We start from the raw sequence: 24,990 nt of genomic DNA, 5'->3' as shown, positions 1-24,990 counted from the left end.
AAGGGAAGTTATACAAGTACTGCATTACACTAGGTAGAGAATTCAAATGTTGGGTTTATTGGAAGGTGTGAGGGGGGGTTACCAAAAGATCATCCAGTCCCCTGGATTTGTTCCCACCATCAGTAAAGCCACGGCTCTCAAGATTACTCCATTCCTCTCTTCGGCCTGTAGACACTAAACTAAGGCTGGTTTCACATTAGCGTTTTTTAGTGCAGCGCATCATGCGCCCCTATGTTTAACATGGCGGGTGCATGGTCTAGCGTTTGCACGCGTTCGTATGCGTTTTTGTGCGCATGCGTTTTTTGTTGTGTGCGCCTAGGCGTGCCAGACGCAACCTGTTGTATTTTTGGATCCGTCCAACGGCGTTAAAAAAAACGCATGCGCACGGAATGCGACAAAATAACACATTACAGTCTCTGGGAACGCAGGTGTGCGCATGGATATTGCGCACGCCTGTGTTTAAAATCGCATGCGTTTTAAGAGTTAACATGGCTAGAAAATGGTTAAAATGCATGCGCCTAAAAAACGCAAACGCATGCAAAATGCATGATGCGCTTTTTTGCATGCGTTTCTATTGCGCACGAAACGCAGCGCTAAAAAACGCTAATGTGAAAATAGCCTTAAGTGGCCAATGTGACCATGGGAGCTTGGAGGGTGTGAGTTTCCTCTAGGATATTGCTGATACTTCTGGGGGGAAATAACAGGTTTTTTTACATAGGAATCCATCATCAGATATGTGATGCCCAATTCATATGTGATGCCCAATTCACGATTGCAGCGAGGTATGTTTCACTGTGGTGTTACAGAGTAAACACACTTTGAAAAGTTGACATATCGTGTCTGACTAGTCCTAGGCAGGTCCCTGACTATGTGTGTACATGACTGTATTGCATATACAGAGGGAAAGACCTGTCAGTCAAAGGGAATGGGGCAGGGACAAGTGACCAGGGACCCGTCACAGACTAGTCAGGTTAGACACAAAGTTTGCAATAATAGCCGGGAACCATGAAATGCCACTGTACCCCAATATTGCAACATGGGAGGTTGGATGGGAGCCGGAGTGTACCCCGCCGGCAACCACTCCATTTTAAAGATTAACAGCATCATGTAAATGGTTGACAGCTGCGACCGACGCTTAGCTGTTAAGACACAGATGCCGGCTATGTAAAATAGTCGACATCTGTGTCTTTGTATAGAGGGAGATCAGCCCTTGAGCTCACATTTGCGGACCTCTGCCCAAGACGTTTATGCACATCCTAATCCGGGAAGGGGTTACAGATGATCTGCCACGATGACCTGGTGGTGTGACTACAGACCCAAAAGTAAATTATAAAAAAAAAAAAAAAAAAAAAAAAAGATTAAAGTGTATATGTGGATGGCAACTATTTTAAAGGAAAAATGTAAAAACTTAGTTATGCAGACATAATGTAAAGTGCTGCAGAATATGTTGGTGCTATAGAAATAAAATTATTATTATTATTATTATGGTGTTTGGAATTAATAACATATGACTGACTACTGGAGCAATATAAAAAATTAAAGCTGACCTCTGACGGGTTTCCTTTTACACAGTTTTAAGAAATGAGAACCATAGTTGCCGCTCCTCTCCTGTTTACTTTTTATGCCATTTTAGACAATATATACCTGTAACCTCAAATATGCTCTATATAGCAACAATCAGCTCACAAATTAGCACAAAATACAGAGAGGAGTTAAAAACTAACTTACAGATCCAGACAATTTCTTTGGCAGTGCGACGACTCCAGATAACGGTGTCTCCTTCAATGCATTGGAACCAAATCAGACCTATAATAGAAGGGAGACGATGTATAAGTGTGAAAACGGAATCGGATATAAAAGTAGAATTTAACACGAGGAACCACTCTAGTGTTTAGGTGATGATTTTCCATTTTAGCCACCATAAACCTTAAAGCCTGTCAGGTTATTGGAGCTGCCACAAATCTGTAAGTTATTAGGGACAATAAGTAATTTATAGCCACTATGGGACTATTGGTAGTGATGTGCCACTAGTGGGGCAGGCCGAGGGGTGGTATGGGGTCTGCGAGTTGGGGGAGCCAAAGGTGAAAGTCTCCGCACCCTGCCAATCAACCAAAATCCACCATAAATGTATGGACTTGTACGGAGTGGGACGGCCATTTTACACAGCAACTTCTGAAATTGGCACTGGCTCTGATTACGCAGCAGTTTAATCCCAGGGATGCTTGGACCAGCAACAAGGGCATGTAAGGGGGTAGAGGAAGGAGAGGCTCCCTCTGTCACCCCCACTGAGTACACACAAGACAATTATGGGAACCAAATAGGTTGTTGGTGTGGCATCCAGGCACCCATGGGGGTCCCAATTTAGACCTATGCTAAGAACCCAGGAATTCCATGAACATCCACGGACAAATTCTAAAACATCTAAATATCTGAATCCTGAATAACTTTTTAAGACCCATATGGCATAGGTGACCGCCCCTATCCATTGTATGCAAACCTGTACAAGTCCCAACAGCATGTAACAACGGTGCATTTAGACTGCGCAGTTATTGTGAACGAGCGTTCTTCTTATGTCACCATAATCGTGCTATCTAAACAAGTCGCTGATTACCCGTTGGGTAAAATGATGGTTTGCACAAAAGATTAAAAAGTTGCCCACCAAACATCTTACCAGTTGTCAGTCTCTAACGTTGTGCATCACCAAGTGTGAATGCTGTAATACAGAAGTATTTCTGAAGCAAAGTTTGGTGCAGATTTTTCCTCAGGATCCATCTTGGATTTTTCATAGCAGTCCTTGCGGAAATATCTTAAGACTTTGCTAGGCAAGAATCAGGTTACAACCAACCCATAGGCCAGCGCTTGGTAACTTGAGGCTCTGGACTGGAGCCCTATAGGAGATGTAACTTCTTACTATATAGGCGGCTTCGTTCTACAGACTTGTCTCCAAGTGACTCACTGACCGCCGGGTTCATTCTGCCTACAAATATCTGCAGGATTTATGCAAAATCTTGGCAAGGATCTCCGCTCTTTCTATGGGCATATCAAAATGCCTAATGTGCAGCCAAACTCTTACTAAGCTTTGGCCTGTACACGGGTGACGGGTGCAGAAATCATTAAGAATTTATCAGAATGTCACAGTCTAATTCCAACCAGAGCCAGTGTTAGATAAAGTGGGGCCCTGGGCAAAAGGTTAAAGTGGGGCCCCAAATGCTCACATACAGCACCATCGCGCAAACATTTACGTTGTGGTTACATGCGCTGAGTTCAGGCCATTAAACGAGCGATCGACAATATTCTAGCCCTTCGGTAATTGTTTCCCGGCCTCTTTACCCAGTGTGAGCAAGAATGATGGGGACATAACGATCACTAATAGATCAATCTGTCCCCATACAGTATCATGTTATCAGCAGCACATCTGCAGTTTGTATCGGCCGATGAGATGTGGAGAACAAGGATTTCTGTTCCGGCATAAACAATCCAATCATCTGATGAGGAATAGCTTATTGATCGCTCGCTGGGCGATCGCTTACATCTATGGACTCTCATCTGTGCTACCGGTGTTTATAAATGTGAATGCTGAACAAACAGTATGTGACACACACACATACACAAACTGCATGTTACACGTGTTTTAGATATATATATATTATATATATATATATATATATATATATATACACACACACGCACACACACGTACATAGACACATACATACATGGAGCACATACATAGCGACACATGCATAAACGGAACACATACATACAGAGACATAGTATAATGGACCCTGCACTGCCCTCCACACAAGTATGATGGACTCCTCATAAACTTTCGCACTGTGTAATTCCTTGCATAAAGTATAATGGCCCCGACATAGTCCTTCATAAAGTTTAAAGGGTCCTACGTAACCCTCCATATACTATAATGGCCCCCACGTAGCCATCCAAAAATTATAATGGTCCTCCAAATATTATAAGGGCCTTCTGATAACACTCAAAATATTAATATGTTCCCCGCATAGCCCTCTAAATATTATAATGGTTCCCACATTGACTTCCATATAGTATAATGCACAGCCCATAGTTCTCCATATAGTATAATGCACAGCACATAGTCCTCCATATAGTATAATGCAAAACACACAGTTCTCATAGTATAATGCACTCCACATAGTCCTCCATACAGTATAATGCACACCCCATAGTCCTCCATACAGTATAATGCACACCTCATAGTCCGCCATACAGTATAATGCACCCTCATAGTCCTCCATACAGTATAATGCACCCCCATAGTCCTCCATACAGTATAATGCACCCTCATAGATCTCCATACAGTATAATGCACCCCCATAGTCCTCCATACAGTATAATACACCCTCATAGTCCTCCATAGAGTATAATGCACCCCCATAGTCCTCCATACAGTATAATGCACCCTCATAGTCCTCCATACAGTATAATGCACCCCCATAGTCCTCCATACAGTATAATGCACCCTCATAGTCCTCCATACAGTATAATGCACCCTCATAGTCCTCCATACAGTATAATACACCCTCATAGTCCTTCATAGAATATAATGCACCCCCATAGTCCTCCATACAGTATAATGCACCCTCATAGTCCTGCATTTAGTACATTAGTATAATTCACACCCCATAGTCCTACATACAATATTATGGCCACCACAATGTACTCACTGATTTAAAGCAGAGCAGCGGGGAAATGGGGAAAGGTAATTTTTTACCTGTCGTGTGCACTACATGTGTCACCACATGGTGTTGTGTATGATGCCAAACTGAGTTATCAATTTCTAGGTATTATACATATCTGCATCAGGGATCCAACAGCCGAGATCCCCAATAATTATGAGGACGGAGGTCCAAAAGTCACCCATGTCAATAAAGAGGTAGTGAGCATGTGCAACCGCTGCTCCATCCACTGTCTATAAGAGTGGTGGCTGCACATGCTCATAACAGCGCCAATCACACAGAGGACTTTGGGTCACTCATTCTCAGGATAGGTGGGGTCTCAGAAGACTACACCTAGTGAGAACACATTTATTATCTGTTTCGTGTAAAATATCTATTAGATAGCCCTTTTAATGTTACAATACTGAATAATAATAATAATACTGAAAAAATAAAAATAACTTAAAAAATATAGTTTTGTAAATTGAATGAAAATAATTTAAATAAAATATTAAACACATAGAACATAGATTGTGACTTTGGTAAACTAAACCTGAAACAAAAATAAAATATCACATGGACCCTGTAATATTATTAACCAGGAAGCAAGCGCCATCTAGTGGTTCTGCAAATTCTAACAAGCTAATGAAAAATGGACATAAAACTCTGGGAAAAAAAAAAGGCACAGTAAATCTTTGTGTAGATACAGCATACTATAAGATTATATGATAATGCAATGCCATATACACAAATATCTTAGAGCGTCTTGCTATGGAGGTGCATGTTTTCATAATGAAGATCAATGCTATTAACACGGATTTAAAGTGACATATTAATCCCACTGTGACAGCGTGAAAATATTCTGGAATAATATCAGTAACTGTGAGCGCTGGTGACTATTTTCTATATACAGGCAGTGTAAAGTCACTGCAGTGCTGAGAAATCTGCATTTAAGGCCATTTTTTCATTGTGTATTATTATTTTTTTTATATTTTGCACTATGTCCCTGCCCTCCAGTAAAATACAATACATAGTCATAAATATACACATAAAACATAGCGTCATAAGCCATTTGATATACGGTTCTCCATAAATTGCTCATTCACAATCCAAGCATAGCTGGTTATATTTTATTATGTAAAATGAGCCTACAACGAAGCCATGAACCAAATCTGAACCGTCACACCTGCTCCACATAAACACGGATCCTGAAATCTCCCCGCGCCCCAAGGTAGCGTTCTCAAGCATTTCTAAATTCTTCTTTTTAAATCTCGTCCCTGACCTCAGCACATTGCCGTATATTAAAGGACTACAACAACATCCATACGTGACTCAACTTGCCTTGGGAATAAATACTTCACCTTGAAGCCTCTTCATCGCTCTAAAATTAGCTGAATATGGAAGCAATTTTCACTATAAGCCGCTCAGCTTAAAATGTATGGCAGAGCGATGAGCAGGGGCCAATATGGCAGTGCATATAGTACTCCGAGCCATAGGCGCTCCCGTGAATACACTATTACATTTCTAATATATTCTATGAAGCGGTTAAAAGAAGTAACCAAAGACTAATTGTGTGCACAACAATCTTGTTTTTGCATTGCTGTGCGTTGTGTACTTTTGCGGTGGCACTTTTTGGTACACTTTTTGCAGCACTTTTAGAACAGCAAAGTAGATTTCTCATAGAACGCTTTCAAGCAAATCCGCACCGCAACCTCCTTCCCCACCCCCCACCCCAAAAGAGAAAACCGAGTGTGAAGAAATACCAAAATGTAGATCTAAATCTAATTATACCGATCAAACACACTAAAGCCTCATTGACACATCCAAGAAGTTCACACATAGACCACATCTCCATTATAGTACAGCAAAAGAAAAAAAACGCAAAAAAACCCAAGGGCCCCTTGAAAAAGGCTTTTACCGCCGAAACGCGCGTCGGGGTGGACGCTCTCAGATCAGCTCCTGCCACCACACTAGGTAATATGTTGACCTACACTACAATTTTGGGTGCAGTGGCCCTAATACTGTGATAACAGGCCATTTGTGGGAATGTGCAATATTTTCTGATTATATATCTGCTTCATGTGGTTCTATTATTCTTTTTTGACAACGTGCCACTTTTTAGCAATGTACTATCTTTGCTATTGTCCCTTCATTTATAAATATTCCCTTGGCTACCATATAAATAATGTATTGATCTGATTAGGCGTCCTCTTGCCCATGTGCCAGTAAGTGTAACTCCTCCTCTTCGTGTACTTGTCTATTTAAATAAATATTATATTTGCATATTTTCTAGTTATTTCTGGGGTTTTTTCGTGTTTTTTTTTCTTTTGCTGTGTTATGGTTCATGCGATTTCCCATATTATTGTCCACCACTATACCTGCAAAAAAAAAGTTACCGTGTCGTGGTGGGACGGCTTTCATGCTACTTTTGATCAAAAACAGTATTACTAAAAACTCTGTATTATTTAGATGCACTTTTGCTTTTACTTATTTAGTTACAGCAGGGTTTTTGCTCACTTTGTCTTTTGCAGGTTTTATGGCCAATGTCAACATGCATTTATATGCTGCATGTGTATCAACTCAAACCAGGCTCAATTTTTGTGCTTCTTGTCCACCACTATAGTATTATATTTTCATACCACCATTTGAAGGTGGGTTTGTGTGATGTGTTTCACAAGAAATTTATATCTCCATTATAGTCTATGGAGCTATTCACATGTTCATTGTTTTTTTGGACCATGTGTCCACATTTCTGTTTTTGATCAAATTCCTGAATCAAAATTACCCATAAAAGTCTATGTGTCCGGGAAAATCTCGGACAGCACACAGACTGTATCAGTGTGTAGCCTGTGCGCTGTCCGTGATGCACATTGCAATGGATAGGAGAAGATTTACTATTTTGGTTTTTTTTTGTTCACACGTGAAAAATACTGATGAAACACTGACGGTAAAAACTAAGACATTAACCAAACACTGATGAAACAGGGTTCCAAAAGATTGACGAAGTATAAATCCCATGAAGAGTTTGCTCAGGCCCTAAGGGGACCCTTTTAGGAATGAGCAGATTGTGAGCACAATGATTAACATTTCTGACTTTCAGCCCTTAAGGTGAGGCCACAAGATGTGGTTGGCTGTGTGGAAAACTCTCCTCCCACGCAAGATGGGCAATGATGGAACAATTTTGTACAGAAAAAATTTCAGCCATTGGCTGCTGTGGTGGGCAAAGTTTTGGTTACGTTAGGCCAGCCACAACTTGTGGTCTCGTGGTAAGTGCTAATCATTGAGCACTGTGTGTGCTTCATACAATGTGCTTATGGGCTTGTGTCTCGCTGCTGGGACTCATAGCAGCAAGAACCCAAAGTGTATAGCTTAACGCAAATCTGTGTCAAGTCCTTCCAGGCCAGAGACACTGCTTGTGTCATGATTACACCCCTCGGTGTGTCTGGGATGCTCTGCCGTCCAATATGGCGCTGAAGCTGTCAGTACTTTGACAGCGCAGTCATCCAGTCTTGTAAAGAGGAGTACTGAGCTGTTGGTGTGTTGACCATCCAATCCGAGACTGGGAGGTGCTGACTGTCTCCAGGTGTTCATTGTCCCAGGTGATTGCCAGGCTACTTAACTAGAATGTTACTATGTTACTCCCAGACCTCTACCAGACTTAGGGCCCCGTCACACATAGCAACTCACCAGCGATCCTGACAACGATATGAACTTGTCAGGATCGCTGGTGAATCGCTATGTGATCGCTGGTGAGCTGCCAAACAGGCAGCTTCACCAGCGATGACGAGCGCGCGCGTCGCTGCGTACCTTAGATACCAGCACGCTGATGCAGGGAGCTGGTAACCAAGGTAAACATCGGGTTCCTAAGCGCCGTGCGGCACTTAGAAACCCGCTGTTTACCTTGGTTACCAGCTCCTGCACCAGCGCGCTGATATCTAAGGTACACTGCGGGTTTCTAAGCGCCGCGTGGTGCTTAGAAACCCGGTTTACCTTGGATACGAGCTGAGAGCTCGCTGATCGTTCCTTTCCCGCCTGCCACACGCAGCGATGCGTGCTGGCCAGCGGGAGACCAACGATCAAAAAAAAGTCCAGGGCTTTTGAGCACGATCAGCAATACCCGACAGGGGGGCCGGTCGCTGATACGTGTCACACACAGCGATATCGCTGGTGAGATCGCTGTTGCGTCACAAAACTTGTGACTCAGCAGCGCTCGCTAGATATCTCGCTGTGTGTGACAGGGCTTTACATTCAGCTTTTGTGTGGTTAGCCTCTCTGTGCCCTGTATTCTATGTGTCTTTCGTTATCTGACCTTGGACCTCTGATCCTTCCTGGCATTTTCACCTTGGACAGTTACATGACTACGCCGTTGTCTCTTCCTCCTGTTTAAGATGTACCCTCCTGGCTTTGGACCTCGGACTCCTTGACTATCCCAACTAAAGGCTTGTCTGTGAAAAGTGACTCAGGATCACAGTTTGCAGCCTCTCACTCCTGTGGCTGATAGAGGGGAGTCTTGGACAAAGTTTTTGGCTATTTTGATACCAATGATTGCTCCAATCATTTTATACCCTGATTAGACTACATTTTTTTGGCAATCAATGTTTTGATTTCAGATGCATCCAAGACTTTACAACCCTATGGTCATGGAACCATCCTTCGTGATCATCAACCATATCTGGTAGCGCGATAGAGAAGAGTTTGAGCTGAGTTTGCAGCCGTATTAAGACCAAGATGAACGTCTTTTTAAATAGCAGACAGAGTATCATCCATTACCCCGATGCAGTCCAGATGGTTCCCGTTACCAGGCGCAGGATTACTGATTGTATAACTTAATTTTACACTCAGATCTGAAGTCATCGGGTCGCCATAATGAAAAAGAATCAAATGCTGCTCATTCAGTTTCCAGCCACTCTGAGTAACTCTGGGGGGGAAAGGACCCTCCTCTTCAAAAGGCTGCGAGACATTCACTAGACTCGCGTAGGGATGGAGATGAACATTAAGACTTAGAAGTAACATCTGTTATTAATAACACGGTCTAATAGTCTGCAGAGCCGGGACCTTCATTTATTACCAGCATCAGCAGGAAACTAAAATAATTAAATAGGAAAATAACCAACAGAAAAAAAGAGGCTCCAGTTTACTCCGGTCCCTGCGAACAACTAGACTGGAAAACTGGTCCCAGAGACTTCTCCGGACGGGATCACTTACATGTCCGTTAACATCTAGGTGTAAAATATTGATGAGCTATTTATCACCATGTTGCAAAGAGTTTGAGAATACTATGTAATAAATGGTTAGGAGCCCTGTGTTAGGCAGAATACACCTACAGGGGTTCCCATACAGGTTGTAAATGTGCACCATTGAAAAACTCTGGCAATCACGTGGCTTTCAACATAACACTTAAGCTGCATTCACACTCGTACCGTCAGGAACCATATCGACCTCTGTGCACTCAGCAATCTATTACATCGCTTACATTTTCTGCCTGTGTAAACAGGCAATTAAACAAGGTTTACCTATCAGCAATTTTGTCATGCCACTGTTCGGCTCGTGTGAACGGACCCTTCGTCGTGCTTCCCAAGTACCTGCAGACAGGATGAGTTTTAACTTAATCTCTTCCTCTTGCAGCATGTCAATTTTTGGAAACCCACTTGATTTTTGCAGATTTCATCCATTCATTTCAATGAGGACCATAAACTCACAGGTTAATCCATCAGCCATGGATAGGGAAGGGAAGAATGGGACATATTAAACTGCAACATCTGAGATAAGCAGCAATCAGAGATTTTCTTCACTTTCCCCACTGAAAACACATGCGCGCTCGGGTGATTCGAGCATGCATGTGTATGAAGGAATCAGGAGAGAGAAGATGTAATAGCTTAAAAAATCCAATAAATAGCACATTTTTTCCTGTCCCTTTTTAGCTAATAACTGAACAGATCATCCCCTGTTAGAAGCTGCCATTTTATAGGACAGCATATTTAGGTGATGGATCCATTATCAGTCAAGCATGAGCTTATGGAGAAACCTCTCATTCAAGTCTATACTCTATTAGGGTGTGTGCACACGCTGCAGATTCTGCTGCGGATCCGCAGCGGTTTTGGTCCTGCGGATCCGCAGCAGTTTCCGCCGCGGTGTACAGTACCATTAAAATCAATGAAAAATAAAAACCACTGTGCAGAGAGTGCGGGTTTTTCCGCGGTTTCAAAACCGCAGCATGTCAATTCTTTGTGCGGATTCGGCTGCGGTCTGGCACCTGCTCCATGGAAGGTGTCAAACCACCGGGGAAAACCGCAGGCTAAACTGCAGATAAACCGCAGGTCATTTGACCTGCGGATTTACCTGCGGTTTTTGACAAATCCGCGAGGAAAAATCCGCAGCGTGTGCACACACCCTTAGAGTGCCTAACACTTATCAGCTAGGCCACCCCAAACTGCATTTCAAGAACAACCCCATTATAATATCAACTGTGTAATGCCCTGTTGTGGCGCTGCAGAATTTGCTGCCTGGTTGGCCTATAGATTACAGTTGACCATTGGAGGTCCCAGCTATAAGAGACCACGTGAGCTGCCTGGGGGACTTTGTTAACAAAAGAGAGATTGAGGGGAACAACCCATTTAACCCAATAACAACCAAGGGTCCTTAATTTACGCATGGTCCTTGGTTTTTACTCTTGGTCCTTACAGTGCATGGCTGAAGTTCCTGAAATTTAACAAGAGCAGGTCCGGTCCCCCGGGGACTCTGGATGGAAGACAGAAGCAGTTTGTTTTAAAAATAAGTGATAAAGAGAAAAAAATAATGATGCTCAATTGGCGGACAAATTATGAATAAATTATAAGTATTTATAAAACATCTGTAACATTGAAAAATTACCTACTCCCAAAAAAAAAAAAAAAAAAAGACAAGAAATGATTTTTTTTTTTTTTTTGGTAAAATAAATTTTAATAAATACAGAGAACAAATACTCTACACATTAAGCAATCCACACAAACAATCTTGAGAATTCATTAAACATTTTATTTGGTGTGAAATGTAAACTAAGATTATAAACCAAAAAAAATTGCACCACAAAAAGTAAATAAATAAAATTTGTCAAGTCATTAAATGGACATTATCATCAGAAAATAACAGATTGTTTAGCTCAGGTTTTTGTGCTACACAAGTGGCAATTTAAAAAAAAAAAAAAAAAACACATACAAAACAAAATACGTTATCTTGGAATTTCCACCGCGGCCACTTGGGGCTTCTAAGTCTCATACTTCAGCAGAGGCAGGATTTCAATTACAGGTATCAGCTGTATATAGAGGTGTCAACAGAGGATTCGCCAATCACAATAGTCTATGTCATAGCTCTCGCTGTTTCCTCTCCCCTCACAATGACCTTTTCACAAGCTCAATAAATGCAAAAAAAACAAAGGTCAGGGTCTGGTCATTGTGGCTAATGTACATGTATTGTATCCTGAAACAAAGGGAAGTCTAAAAAGAAAGCCCCTAGTGGCCGGTGTGAAAATTACAAGATTTTTACTTCCCATTACAATTATTAAAAAATGCAAATAATTAAAAAGAAATGCATTTAAACACAAAAATCGGAATTAACCAATAGTTATTTTTTTGTTGACTTTCCTTTAAGACACGTTCAGGCTTGGTCACATCAAAAAGTGACAACAGGAAGTGCAGCCATATTGGTTGTCACTTTAACATTACATTTCAGAAAGAGAGGAACGCTTTCATTTAGCATTATAAGGAGGCGTTTCATCTCACTCCTCAGGAAACAAGAGTTTTTACCTAAAACCTCAATTCATACGATCAAGTACCCGAAATACAAACGTTGACTCTTCCCAAGGTCTAACTGAGGACCCTCAATCTGAGCAACTAGGAATAATATCATTTCAAACTACTCGAAAAAAAGTTGTAATAGTGCCTGTGTTTTCAAATCGGATCCAGATTTTAGGGAGAGGCTGAGGAGGAGGGGGAGGTAATTGAAGCCTCAAGTGCCCACCCTTCCTGCAACTATCCAGATGTTTCTGCTACAATCTTCACAGAATTCTTTCCACTGAATTATTCTCCTAGACTAGGACGCTTAATTAAATGTGGCCGAGGATAGAAAGCCTCCCTTCCATCAAAATATGGCAACTACAAAGTGTTAAAAACATTCCGACAAGACAGGAAGGATCGGGAGAAGCCAAAACCAGGCATCTGGCAGCAGGTCAATGGAAGGTCTTCTCCATAGTCTGGGCTACAAAACGAGACACTTTAGGACACTGTCTGGGTACATTATTCAGTAGGTGTAACACTGCTACAGTATGTGTGTGAGACATGTCCAGGGTCAGGCTGGGTGCACCAGAGGGCTCAGGTTTCCATACAGAAAAAAATAAACAAGACTGTGGTCAATTTTGGCCCGGCTGAGATGAATCCCACCTAAAGCTGAAAAGTAGAAAACAACTTTTTGGTCTATCAGTTTTATAAATCACTGTATGCAAATTAGCTCTCATCCAGAAGGAAGAAAACGGTTTCTCTACTGCCACCTATGGGTAGATAACATGTATGTCGATATCCGGGATATAAAACAGTCCTAAAGTGGTTGACCAGTAAATGAGAACCATTTATCAAAGGGCTAAAAAAATAATACATCTCCAAGTCAACTCTTGTTCCAACACTACTCTCGGCTTGGTCCCATCTTTAGAGACGCAGGAAATGGCAGGAAATTCTCAGCCAATCGCTATGCGAGTCGGGTCACCGCTGCAGCCAGTCATTGGTTGAGCGGGCATTTCCTGTCATTTCAGGTACCAGATCTATGTTCAGCCAATAGATCTTAGCAGCTCATTTACATATACAGAAAACGTGGCTTTCTCTGTAATAAGACATTGGATTGCAGATATCAAGGTGTCATTTTATTCAGCTTTCTATGACCTACATTTCAGTGAACCTACGGTTCGGTGAACACTTGCGAATTTAGCCTGCATTCAATACAAGGCAGTGCTTTGGACGCTGCGAACATGCGCTGCTAGTTTCGAATTGTGGGCACCCGTCCTAATAGGTAGGAGAAACTAGATTTTCTTTCTCCCATATGATGCCATGCTAAAAAACAGGGACATGGGACAAAAATGGGTGAACTGGATCCTGCACACTGACGAGAAACAGCTGTTTTTCTCCTATACATATGCAAATCATCTCTTCAGAGAGGAAGAGGACTAGAACTCTAGCGCCACCTATTGGAAGTAGCAATCCTAACAGTCAATGTCGACCCTTTAAGGAGCCTTCTCACGTGACTTAGGATAAAAGCCAAACCAGAATCTCAATTTGCGGACACTGTTTCGGGATACTGCCCCTCATCGGTGCAAAGAGTGAGATCTGATTTGGCTGTGAGAGGCGTCTGACCGGGATCCAAGAAGTATTGTTTCTCTCCTATACATAAAAAGTCTGAATGAAGCCTGAAAGATGAAGACCTCAAAAAAGGGACCCCCTTCAGAATTCACTAATATAGTAAAAATATATTTTTCTTCCCCCAAAACTGGACAAACAGAGTTTAAACACACGCTGCTCATACCTGAAGGTCACGACCATATGTCAATTAGAGCAGATAATTGGCTCCATATGTTCTTCCTTTTCCCTCATGTGCCATTTGTGAGTGTAGTTGTCATGGTTAGGACATGGTTAATGTCCTGTTCTCACAGGGTTAACTTTTGCCGGCCTCTCTTTGGATCTGGGAGGGGTATTTATACTCACTCCAGACTAGCATTCCCTGTCAGCTATACTGTTATTCTGGCTGTGTGTCTGACCCCCCCTGGTGTGCGTGGATATTGCATTGCTTGTTTGATTCCCGTGTATGACCCGGCCTGTCCCCTCGCTCTGAACTCAGTCTCACGTTTTAGGTACTATTGTCATCTCTGGTTCTGACCTCCTGGCTTGGCTATTGTTACTCCGCTACCGTTTGCCCCTATTGTACCGTCCATTGCCCGTTCTGGTTTTCTGATCTATTGCTATGTCCTGACTATCCGCTCTGTCTAACCCTTTGGTACTGTCCTGCTATCTCGTGCATTGACCCCGGCTTGATCTGGTTTCCGCCCCTGTCTATGCCCCTTGGTAACTTGTCCCGTAGTTACCTTTCTAGGAGTTTCCCTGCAGCTCCTAGCTCTGTGGAGCTTAGGCCACGCCCCCAGCAGTCACATGCTTCAGGTCCTGATAGTTTGAAGCACGCATTGTCACCGCTGATGCCCTGCTCCACAGGTATCTTTGAGCACGGTTTTTTGTACTCAGGACATGCGCACTGGCTCAGTGAGCGAGTGTAGTGCGGTGTTCCTGACAGTAATTTTATGTGAAATCCATCTTTAATTACAGCTCGGCCTTTTCAATGCACATTTACAACGCTGGCTCTTAACATTCAGCATAACATTCACCCTCCCTGCTCACTTCTTATATAATATTGCTGATGCCTAAAGCCATAACATTGTGGTCAAACAATTTCAAATGTTGTAATCTTCTGTGAGCCGAATGTGTTTAAATGAGGATTGTAATACGCTGTAGCAAAAGATCTTCAATATGAGTTCAAAATATAAGAAAATGTTCATTTCCTAGCTACAAGAAAAAAAATAATATCAAGCTTCTACTAACAGCGAGTGGAATATTATAAGTAGAATGAGTCATTAGAAAATGACCTATTTAAATTAAGTATTTGTATTAAAATGTAAAAGAATGGCTATTTTTTTTCTCCCATATCACAATTTTTATTAACATAAAACGATTGAAATGCTGGATTTTTACACCGGCCTCTGGGGCTCTTTTACACTCTAATTTCCTGTTTCTGTAAATTCACATGTACATTTGCAGCAATAAACAGACCCTGACCCTATCTTTTGAATTGAAGCCTCTAATGATCATGTACAAACAAATGTGATTATTGAGTAAAGGGGCCTTTACATATAGCGATATCGTTAAAGCGTCACCGATTTTGTGACGCAGCAGCGATATCGCTATGTGTGATACTTACATCCGACCGGCTCCCCCGCTGTCTTTCGCTGATCGCGTGAGATCGTGCAGCTCCATTTCTCGTCGGGCGCTTCCTGCTGGCGCTGACGAGCGACGCGTTGATGCGGGCGGGAGGACATCAGGATCGCCGCGTCTGAAAGGTAAGTAAGGACCGCTACTGCGTCGCCACATCGCTGTGAGATCTGCCTGTGTGGCAGCTCACTCGCGACCATTTAGCGATGCACCAGCGATCCTGACCGGTCGTATCGTTGTCGGGATCGCTGGTGCATCGCTAAATGTAAAGGGGCCTTAAGGGGAAGCAAGGTCAGATGTGACCTTACCTATTGTGTTTGATGAATTCCGTATATTTTTTTCTCATTCTAATAATGAAATATCTTTGACCATTTTATTCACAACATATATTACTCCATTTTTATATTCTATTTTTCGCCAATATTGGGGGGGGGAGAGAAAATTGTCTATTTATCACCTTTTTTTTAGGCCCAAAGATCTGTTAAGAAAAAAAAAAAATCATTTTAAATTGTGTTCTCATTTCAGTAAATGGGGGTGGGACTACATACAGCAATTCGAATGGCCTCTTTTTTTTAAATTTTGTCTAATTATTATTTTTTTCTTAATTTATTTTATACACTGTGCCCCCTGACGTTATAAAAGACCTTTGGAAAGAATTGTAACATATTTATACATTTATTAATACATTAATCTTAATAAATTCTTTTTATTGGCAATTTCCCCTGAAACTGGGACTGGTATATCATCCTCAGTTACAGGGAAAATTCAAACTCCTGGCTGCATAGCAAAGCTGATGAAAGCTTTTATTTTTCCTCCTAGCTCCCAATAGGTCGTGCTCCTTTCTCTCCACACAGCAAACTTTCTTTGGCCCAGCGTCACCTGTCGAGTAGAAGAGTAAGGAGGTCGCCAAACACAGTAGATAGGCACAGAAATTAAGAAATGGCTCCATCTGTCGAGTTCTATGAAAAAATAAAGCTGGAATTGAATTGGTGCTCCTAAACCAAAATCATATCCTGAAGTCAAGGGGCTATATATATTACACACACATACAGTACATATATATGAGCTTCTTCAGTTATGGTTTATTTATGGATCCATGGTCCAAGGAGACCAATATGTTCACATTCTTCTGATATAAATAAACTGAGAAATTAACAAGACAGATTTCCGCTGGGGATTCAGCTATGATTTTTTTCCCTGCTGCCACTATCACTTTTGCAGTCAGTTTACTTGGCCCCGTGAGAAATGTCACTTGGTACAAGGCTGCGTCTGATATTCTCCATGCTTTAAAAAAGAAAATAAAACAGACAGCGATAACACATACAAACATCACATGGGCTAAATCTCACCCACTTGTCTGCCTTTATATGTAGTATGTGAACGTGCACTCATTTACGGCGGGTTTCCATATATCTTGCCAATCAATTTTTTTCCTGCTCCGGCATATCAATGGAAAACGGAGATAGACTCTGAAATCCGATGAAATCCTATGAATCAGTTGCCCGTTTGTTAGATAATCCCTGCATGTGTTGCGCCTGTCAAACAGCCGGAGGACATGCAGGCGCGGGGACTCAAACATATTATTAGCACCCGAGCATGCTGAGATAACACCTTATCTGAACAAATTTGTTCATCACTAAATATTACCCTAATGTATTCTCCCACTAGTGTGTTGATTGGACATGGCAATAATATCCTATTGGTAAGGTCCGATCATGCTTGCGGAAAAGATGCTATAACAGTCACGTAATTATCATAATGAATGTGCTATACTGATATAGGTCACCCTGAAGATGGGAACAGTGGACCAGGAAGAAAGATTAATATTCTTGTATGACACCTTTCATAAGAATTTTCCATCACTTTATAATTAATGGCTGTCATAGAATCATAGAATGTTAGAGTTGGAAGGGACCTCCTGGGCCATCTGGTCCAACCCCCTGCTCAAAGCAGGATTCGCTAAATCATCCCAGACAGATGTCTGCCCAGCCTCTGTTTGAAGACTTCCATTGAAGGAGAACTCACCACTTCTCGTGGCAGCCTGTTCCACTCATTGATCACTCTGTCAAAAAGTTTTTCTAATATGTAATCTGTGTCTCCTCCCATTCAGTTTCATCCCATTGCTTCTAGTCTTTCCTTGTGAAAATGAGAATAAAGATGATCCTTCTACAGTGTGACAGCCCTTTAGATATTTGTAGACAGCTATTAAGTCTCCTCTCAGTCTTCTCTTCTGCAAGCTAAACATTCCCAAATCCTGCAACCTTTCCTCATAAGACAGGGTTTGCAGACCGGTCACCATTCTGGTCGCTCTTTTCTGAACTTGCTTCAGTTTGTTGATGTCTTTTTTAAAATGTGGTGCCCAAAACTGAACACAATATTCCAGATGAGGTCTGACCAAAGAGGAGTAGAGGGAAATAATGACTTCACGTGATCTAGACTGTATGCTTCTGTTAATACATCCCAGAATTGCATTTGCCTTTTTTGCTGCTGCATCACACTGATGACTCAATTCAGGGCTGTGATCTATTAGTATACCCAAGTCTTTTTCACATGTGCTGTCACTTAGCCCTATTCCTCCCATTCAGTATATGCTTTTTTCATTCTTATTGCCCAGATGTAGTACTTTGTATTTTTCCCTGTAAAAAAACATTCTGTTAGTTGCTGCCCACTGCTCCAGTTTATTTATATCTTTTTGAACCCTCTCTCTCTCTTCTCTAGTATTAGCTATCCCTCCTAGCTTTGTGTCATCAGCAAATTTAATCAGTTTACACTCAATTCCTTCATCTAAATCATTGATAAAGATGTTGAACAATACAGGGCCCAGGACAGAGCCCTGTGGAACATCACTTGAGACATTCTTCCAACTGGATGTGCAGCCATTTACGACCACTCTTTGGGTCCGATCACTAAGCCAGTTATGAATCCACCTAACAGTTGCCTTGTCCATTCCATACTTAGCCATTTTTTCAATAAGGATTGTATGAGAGACTTTGTCAAATGCTTTGCTGAAGTCAAGATATAGTATATCTACAGCATTTCCTTGATCCACCCAATCAGTGATTCCGTCATAGAAGGAAATTAAGTTAGTCTGACATGACTTATTAGTTACAAACCCATGCTGACTCTGTTTAATCACTTCATTCTTATCCAGGAACTGACATACATGTTGTTTAATAATTTGTTCAAAGATCTTTCCTGGTATAGAAGTCAGACTCACTGGCCTATAGTTGCCTGGGTCCACCTTCTTCCCCTTTTTGAAGATAGGAACAACATTTGCTCTTCTCCAGTCTTCTGGGACCTCTCCTGTTCTCCAAGAATTTTCAAAGATTATGGAGAGGGGTTCAAAAATTTCTTCTCCTATCTCCTTCAGTACTCTGGGGTGTAATTCATCTGGACCTGGAGACTTGAATTCATTTAGGTTAGCTAAGTGTTTCCTCACTATCTTTCTGTTTATAGATATCCTGGTTTCTTCTATTCCCTTAATAGGACAGTGAAGAACAGTTGATGTTACATTTCCTTTCTGAGAGAAAACAGATGCAAAATAGGAATTTAAAAGTTCGGCCTTCTCAACATCCTGTCTTACCATTTCATAATTTTCATCCTGTAAAAATCCTATAGTATCTTTGACTTTTCTTTTACTTTTGACATATCACCAAAATCCTTTATTATTGCTTTTGACGTCTCTTGCAAGCCTCAATTCATTGTCAGCTTTAGATAATCTGATTTGTGCCCTGCAGGTTCTGCAGACAGCATTATATTCTTCTTTAGATATGCCTCCCTCTTTCCATTTTATAAACATTTCTGCCCTTAGAACTCATCACCTATACTAGATTGGCAGGGGGGCTAGAAGTTGGCCCCTGCCCAATCTGCTGAACATCCCCTTCGTAGTTTACCAGAACAGCGCCATATTTTACAGTGGTGGTACCTGGTACTGCAGCTCAATACACCTGCAATACTAGGCACAGCCACTGCTAGAAGCAGAGCGCTCTGAACTGGACGAGAGCTTGATATCTGCATCCCTTTCAATCAGCTGATATTTCGGTAGGTGGGAATTTAATATACACCGATCTAATAATGATAGAGCGCCTGAAGGAGAAACCAATAATTTGATCCATTATATACATAGGTGTCTGAAATTATTGGCACTAAGGCCTAAAAATAGTGGTGGAATTGTGAATATTCCAGCAACAAGATGGAACATTTATGGTCTTAAAAAAAAATGTTAGTAGAAAGATTTAGTTTGCAAATTAATCATTTATCCCCCCCAACGTGGCTATTTCAGTATCCACAATGCATCATATATTTCACAAAAAAACATTATATAAACTGCATCCAGCTAATTACCATATTTGTTCCTGCTTGTGGCAGGATACGAGAGGCATGGCTTCTGCGGCGTACAGATCAGGAATGCAATTATATAGTAGATGGACCTGTAATTATTCACACAATGGCATCTCTGGGCCATGTAGGATATGAGCAGATCCTATTACAGAGAAGGTAAAACTCACTGCCCCTCCATGACTCCACTCTCCGCAGCATCTTGGTATATGGAGAACCTGCCAAATAATCCATGGGGCAGAAACTGCAGTGGGACAGATCGGGTACAGAACAGTACGGATTCCCGCACATTTTACAACAAAAGGTGAAACCCGCGGAGACATCCGTAGTACAAATAGATAAACTGCAGAATATTAATCCCCCACCGGTTCTTGCTGTGGCTTGTCTCTGCTGCATGTGGATGAAAATCTTGCTATCAGTGCCAGTACCGTAGCGAATTAGTAAAGTATTAAAAAACAGATTATGTGATTACGAGACGTGTAAAATAATGTGGGAATGTTTTAATATATCAGTTTAAAGTATAACTCCAGCCAAAAATCAGAGTCAACACCAGCCCAATGTCTCTGTGAGATGTGTCTTTTTCCAACGCCCAACTGCTTCTTCTCCAGACAGCTCTTACCGTTAGCACCATGATGTCTGTATATTGTCTTTGTGGCAGATAGATTTCCCGATCACCAGCATATTCGATGACTACTCCTACTTCCCCTACACATTTGCTTATGGTGCCCTCCCCTGCTGAACTTTTCTGGCATAAGAGCCATAATATGTACCTTAAATGGGTTGTCCAGGTTCAGAAGAACATGATGGACCACTTCCAAAAACAGTGCCACTCATGTCTACAGGCTGTGTGTAATCTTCCATCATTTACTTCAATGGAGCCCATCTACAAAACCACATGAACTGAATTTATGGGTGTTTTGCTTTTATTTTTTCAAACAAGGCAGCCATATTTTTCTTGTCCTGTACAACACCCTTAGTAAAACATTTGGTCCAAAGGTAATCTAATATGTATGGAGGCCTTGGTGTAGAAAAACATCAGCCATGATGAAATTCACGCCCTTCTTTCTCTTCAGGTCAACCTTAGAAGAGTCGAGAGGCCTCCATAAATATCTGCCAGTCCTACCAAATTGAAGAGTTTTGTCAACTTTGTTCTCATGTATGTTAACACCTTTAAAGAAGTTGTCCACTGCTTGGACAACCCCTTCTCCCACTCCATGCTTGGCCCCTATAAAATAAAAAAGCCTATACTCGCCTTCCGTGCTGGCACTGTTCCCACGATATTGGCACTTGCTCTCCCTGCTGTTGCTGTGACACGTGACCCCAGCGCCCAATCGGCCCTGGCGCCACTATCCCCACCTTCAGTCAAATTGAACGTGAAAATGAAGTCAGCTGCAGCTCGGACTTCCTCTTCAAGAGTACTGAAGGAGATAGCAGAAGAAATTTTTGAACCCCTCTCCATAATCTTTGAAAATTCTTGGAGAACAGGAGAAGTGCCAGAAGACTGGAGAAGAGCAAATGTTGTTCCTATCTTCAAAAAGGGGAAGAAGGTGGACCCAGGCAACTATAGGCCGGTGAGTCTGACTTCTATCCCAGGAAAGATCTTTGAACAAATTATTAAACAACATGTATGTCAATACCTGGATAAGAATGAAGTGATTAAACAGAGTCAGCATGGGTTTGTAACTAATAAGTCATGTCAGACTAACTTAATTTCCTTCTATGATGGTATCACTGATTGGGTGGATCAAGGAAATGCTGTAGATATAGTATATCTTGACTTCAGCAAAGCATTTGACAAAGTCTCTCATACAATCCTTATTGAAAAAATGACTAAGTATGGAATGGACAAGGCAACTGTTAGGTGGATTCATAACTGGCTTAGTGATCGGACCCAAAGAGTGGTCGTAAATGGCTGCACATCCAGTTGGAAGAATGTTTCAAGTGGGGTACCACAGGGCTCTGTCCTGGGCCCTGTATTGTTCAACATCTTTATCAACGATTTAGATGAAGGAATTGAGGGTAAACTGATTAAATTTGCTGATGACACAAAGCTAGGAGGGATAGCTAATACTAGAGAAGAGAGAGAGAGGATTCAAAAAGATTTAAATAAACTGGAGAAGTGGGCAGCAACTAACAGAATGGTTTTTAACAGGGAGAAATGCAAAGTACTACATCTGGGCAATAAAAATGAAAAAAGCAGATATAGAATGGGAGGAATAGGGCTAAGTGACAGTACATGTGAAAAAGACTTGGGTATACTAATAGATCACAGACTGAATATGAGTCAACAGTGTGATGCAGCAGCAAAAAAGGCAAATGCAATTCTAGGATGTATTAACAGAAGCATACAGTCTAGATCACGTGAAGTCATTATTTCCCTCTACTCCTCTTTGGTCAGACCTCATCTGGAATATTGTGTCCAGTTTTGGGCACCACATTTTAAAAAAGACATCAACAAACTTGGAGCAAGTTTCTGAAAAGAGCGACCAGAATGGTGACCGGTCTGCAAACCCTGTCTTATGAGGAAAGGTTGCAGGATTTGGGAATGTTTAGTTTGCAAAAGAGAAGACTGAGAGGAGACTTAACAGCTGTCTACATATATCTAAAGGGCTGTCACATTTTAGAAGGATCAACTTTATTCTCATTTGCACGAGGAAAGACTAGAAGCAATGGGATGAAACTGAATGGGAGGAGACACAGATTAGATATTAGAAAAAACTTTTTGACAGTTAGAGTGATCAATGAGTGGAACAGGCTGCCACGAGAAGTGGTGAGTTCTCCTTCAATGGAAGTCTTCAAACAGAGGCTGGACAGACATCTGACTGGGATGATTTAGCGAATCCTGCTTTGAGCAGGGGGTTGGACCAGATGGCCCAGGAGGTCCCTTCCAACTCTACGATTCTATGATTCTATGATTCATGTTTAATTCAACAGAAGGTGGAGTCAGTGACGCCAGCACTGATTGGAAGCCGGACTCAAGTGTCCCAACATCCGCGTGATCGCCCCGGGACCGCGAGTGCCGACACCGTGGGAACAGCACCAGCATGGGAGGCGAATATAGGTTTTTTAGTTTATCGGGACCAAACACTTAGATCAAGAAGGGGTTGTTCTAGTAGTGGACAACTCTTTTAAGACCCCCATACACAGTCAAATGTTGGCCAAACCCAGGTTCAGCCAACAGTCTAAAGTGTATGGGGGCCTCCTGTCTCTTCAGATGAGGATGGGAGAGATAAAGATCTGGAATGTTGTTTTTTGGACTACCAATCCCTTTGTTCTCAGGGAGATAAGCTGTCACCAGAAGAGCCTTGGTGGCCCGCTGGAAAAGAGCAAAAAACCAATCTGCAGAACAAGTCCTGCCGAGTATGGAGGAGCTGGGAGAGAAAGCTGCCAGCCGAATGATTGAGCCGATGGTTTGGCCAGCAGTTTTTGCTTATAGGGCTCTTTAGACCCCATCCATATCAATACCGGTTTACTTACAAATGGATTTATGGCTTGCAAACCCATTGGACTCAGAATAAGTGTCTTTTCAGTGGCTAACACATTTCCACAGCGAGAACATTCTGTACATGAATGGAAAGCTTTCTCAATAGATCACCTATAACCATGAGGTGTCACGGCTTGAGAACGCACACACTGGAAGCCACACACCATTGTTTGCACGAGCTAAAGTTTGTTTGACCTAGAACATAAGCTATAAAGTCCTCGCAGCCCGGTGAGAAAAGCCATATCCTAGTAAACAGGTCCATCATTCTACCTTTCCTCAGCCGGCCAGATTTATGGGCCATGGTACTTACTTCACGAGGATTCCATAGCGCTGAGGCAATGTTAAATAAATGGAATATAAAAACACCCGGTAAGAATGTACAGAGAATGCAGTGTGTAAACGGAGGTGGCTTAGTGTATGGTATATACTGTCCGCACTATGGTTCCCGTGCAGCCAGAAGCAGACATCCCTTACTTGGTCATGAATAGGGCCTTTTAGCACTCCATGCTCCGGCATAGCCAACATGTTATTTTCCAGGGATGGACAGCATACATTCTTTTTTCCCATAACCCACACCAGCATTGAGAGGCATAGAATAAAATAACACGGACAGCTAAAAAACAAGATATTATTCATCTACTGTATCTCCATATTTTAACTTTTGTAAGGCATTTTCTTAAAAACAAAAAAAACAGATAAATGAAGAAATAGTACAAAAAACAAAAAAAAAAAAAAACAGGCCACGGACAACTAATATGGCCAGTGCTTCAGCTCTGTTAAAGGGAATATGTCAGCAGGTTTTTGCTACCTCTCCTGAGAGCAGCCTGTTGTAGGCAAAGAGACACTGAATCCAATGATGTATCACTTCGTTTACTGGGTGCAGCCATTCTCACACAATCAGAGCTTTTAGATTTCACAATGCAGCAGAGCTGAGAAAGCCAGCCAAGCCCACACCAGGCTCTGTACATAGACCATGAGCTGCTTATAACAGGAGGGGGCGGAGTTGGACAAGTGCCAGCTAGTCACAGCACTGATAATCACCAGATAATAAACCCTTCAAATGTAAGTAAACAACAGCACACAGCTTGACATGTGACACGTCGTTGAATTCTGTGTTATAACCCCTACCTCATGCTGTCCTCAGATTACATATCAAGAAACTGCTGACAGATTCCCTTTAACTTATTGAATATTATTCAAAAGCTGTATCAATAGCACCTGCCAAGAAGAAGAACACATTAGGGTAAAAAGTGAACTGTCAGTTCTTAAAGATGATGTTTTGGAAGCAAGAATCTCAAACAACTATATGCAAATGGAGGTTCTAGTTTGACTCTATATACTAAGCCATGTGGGCAAGGGTCTTTAAATGGTCAATATTAATTTACAGGATTGCTCCGTCCAATAGGTGGCACTAGAGTTCCTGCCCTCTTCCATGGTGAAGTCTATGTGCAAAGGTTACATGATAAATACACAAAATGCAGCT

General features: G+C 41.8%; 1 protein-coding gene across 4 annotated transcripts in view; it reads right to left on the bottom strand.

Annotated features, from left to right (window-relative positions):
• LZTS2 (leucine zipper tumor suppressor 2) overlaps positions 1–24,990 on the bottom strand; it is a 156,222-nt gene that overhangs the window by 102,555 nt on the left and 28,677 nt on the right. For 3 of the 4 annotated variants that reach the window (XM_073555783.1, XM_073555782.1, XM_073555781.1), the window contains exon 2: positions 1,729–1,806. The exons of the other annotated variant lie outside the window; for it this stretch is intronic. The gene's annotated coding sequence lies outside the window, so the exon portion shown is untranslated. The remainder of the gene's footprint in view (positions 1–1,728; positions 1,807–24,990) is intronic. 4 annotated transcript variants of the gene reach the window in all.

This window comes from Dendrobates tinctorius, unplaced genomic scaffold, assembly GCF_039654945.1.
Source record: "Dendrobates tinctorius isolate UK_male_01 unplaced genomic scaffold, ASM3965494v1 ptg000230l, whole genome shotgun sequence".
NCBI classification, from domain to species: Eukaryota; Metazoa; Chordata; class Amphibia; order Anura; family Dendrobatidae; genus Dendrobates; species Dendrobates tinctorius.
Note: the sequence above shows the minus strand (reverse complement) of the source record. Positions and strands in the feature narration are given on the sequence as shown.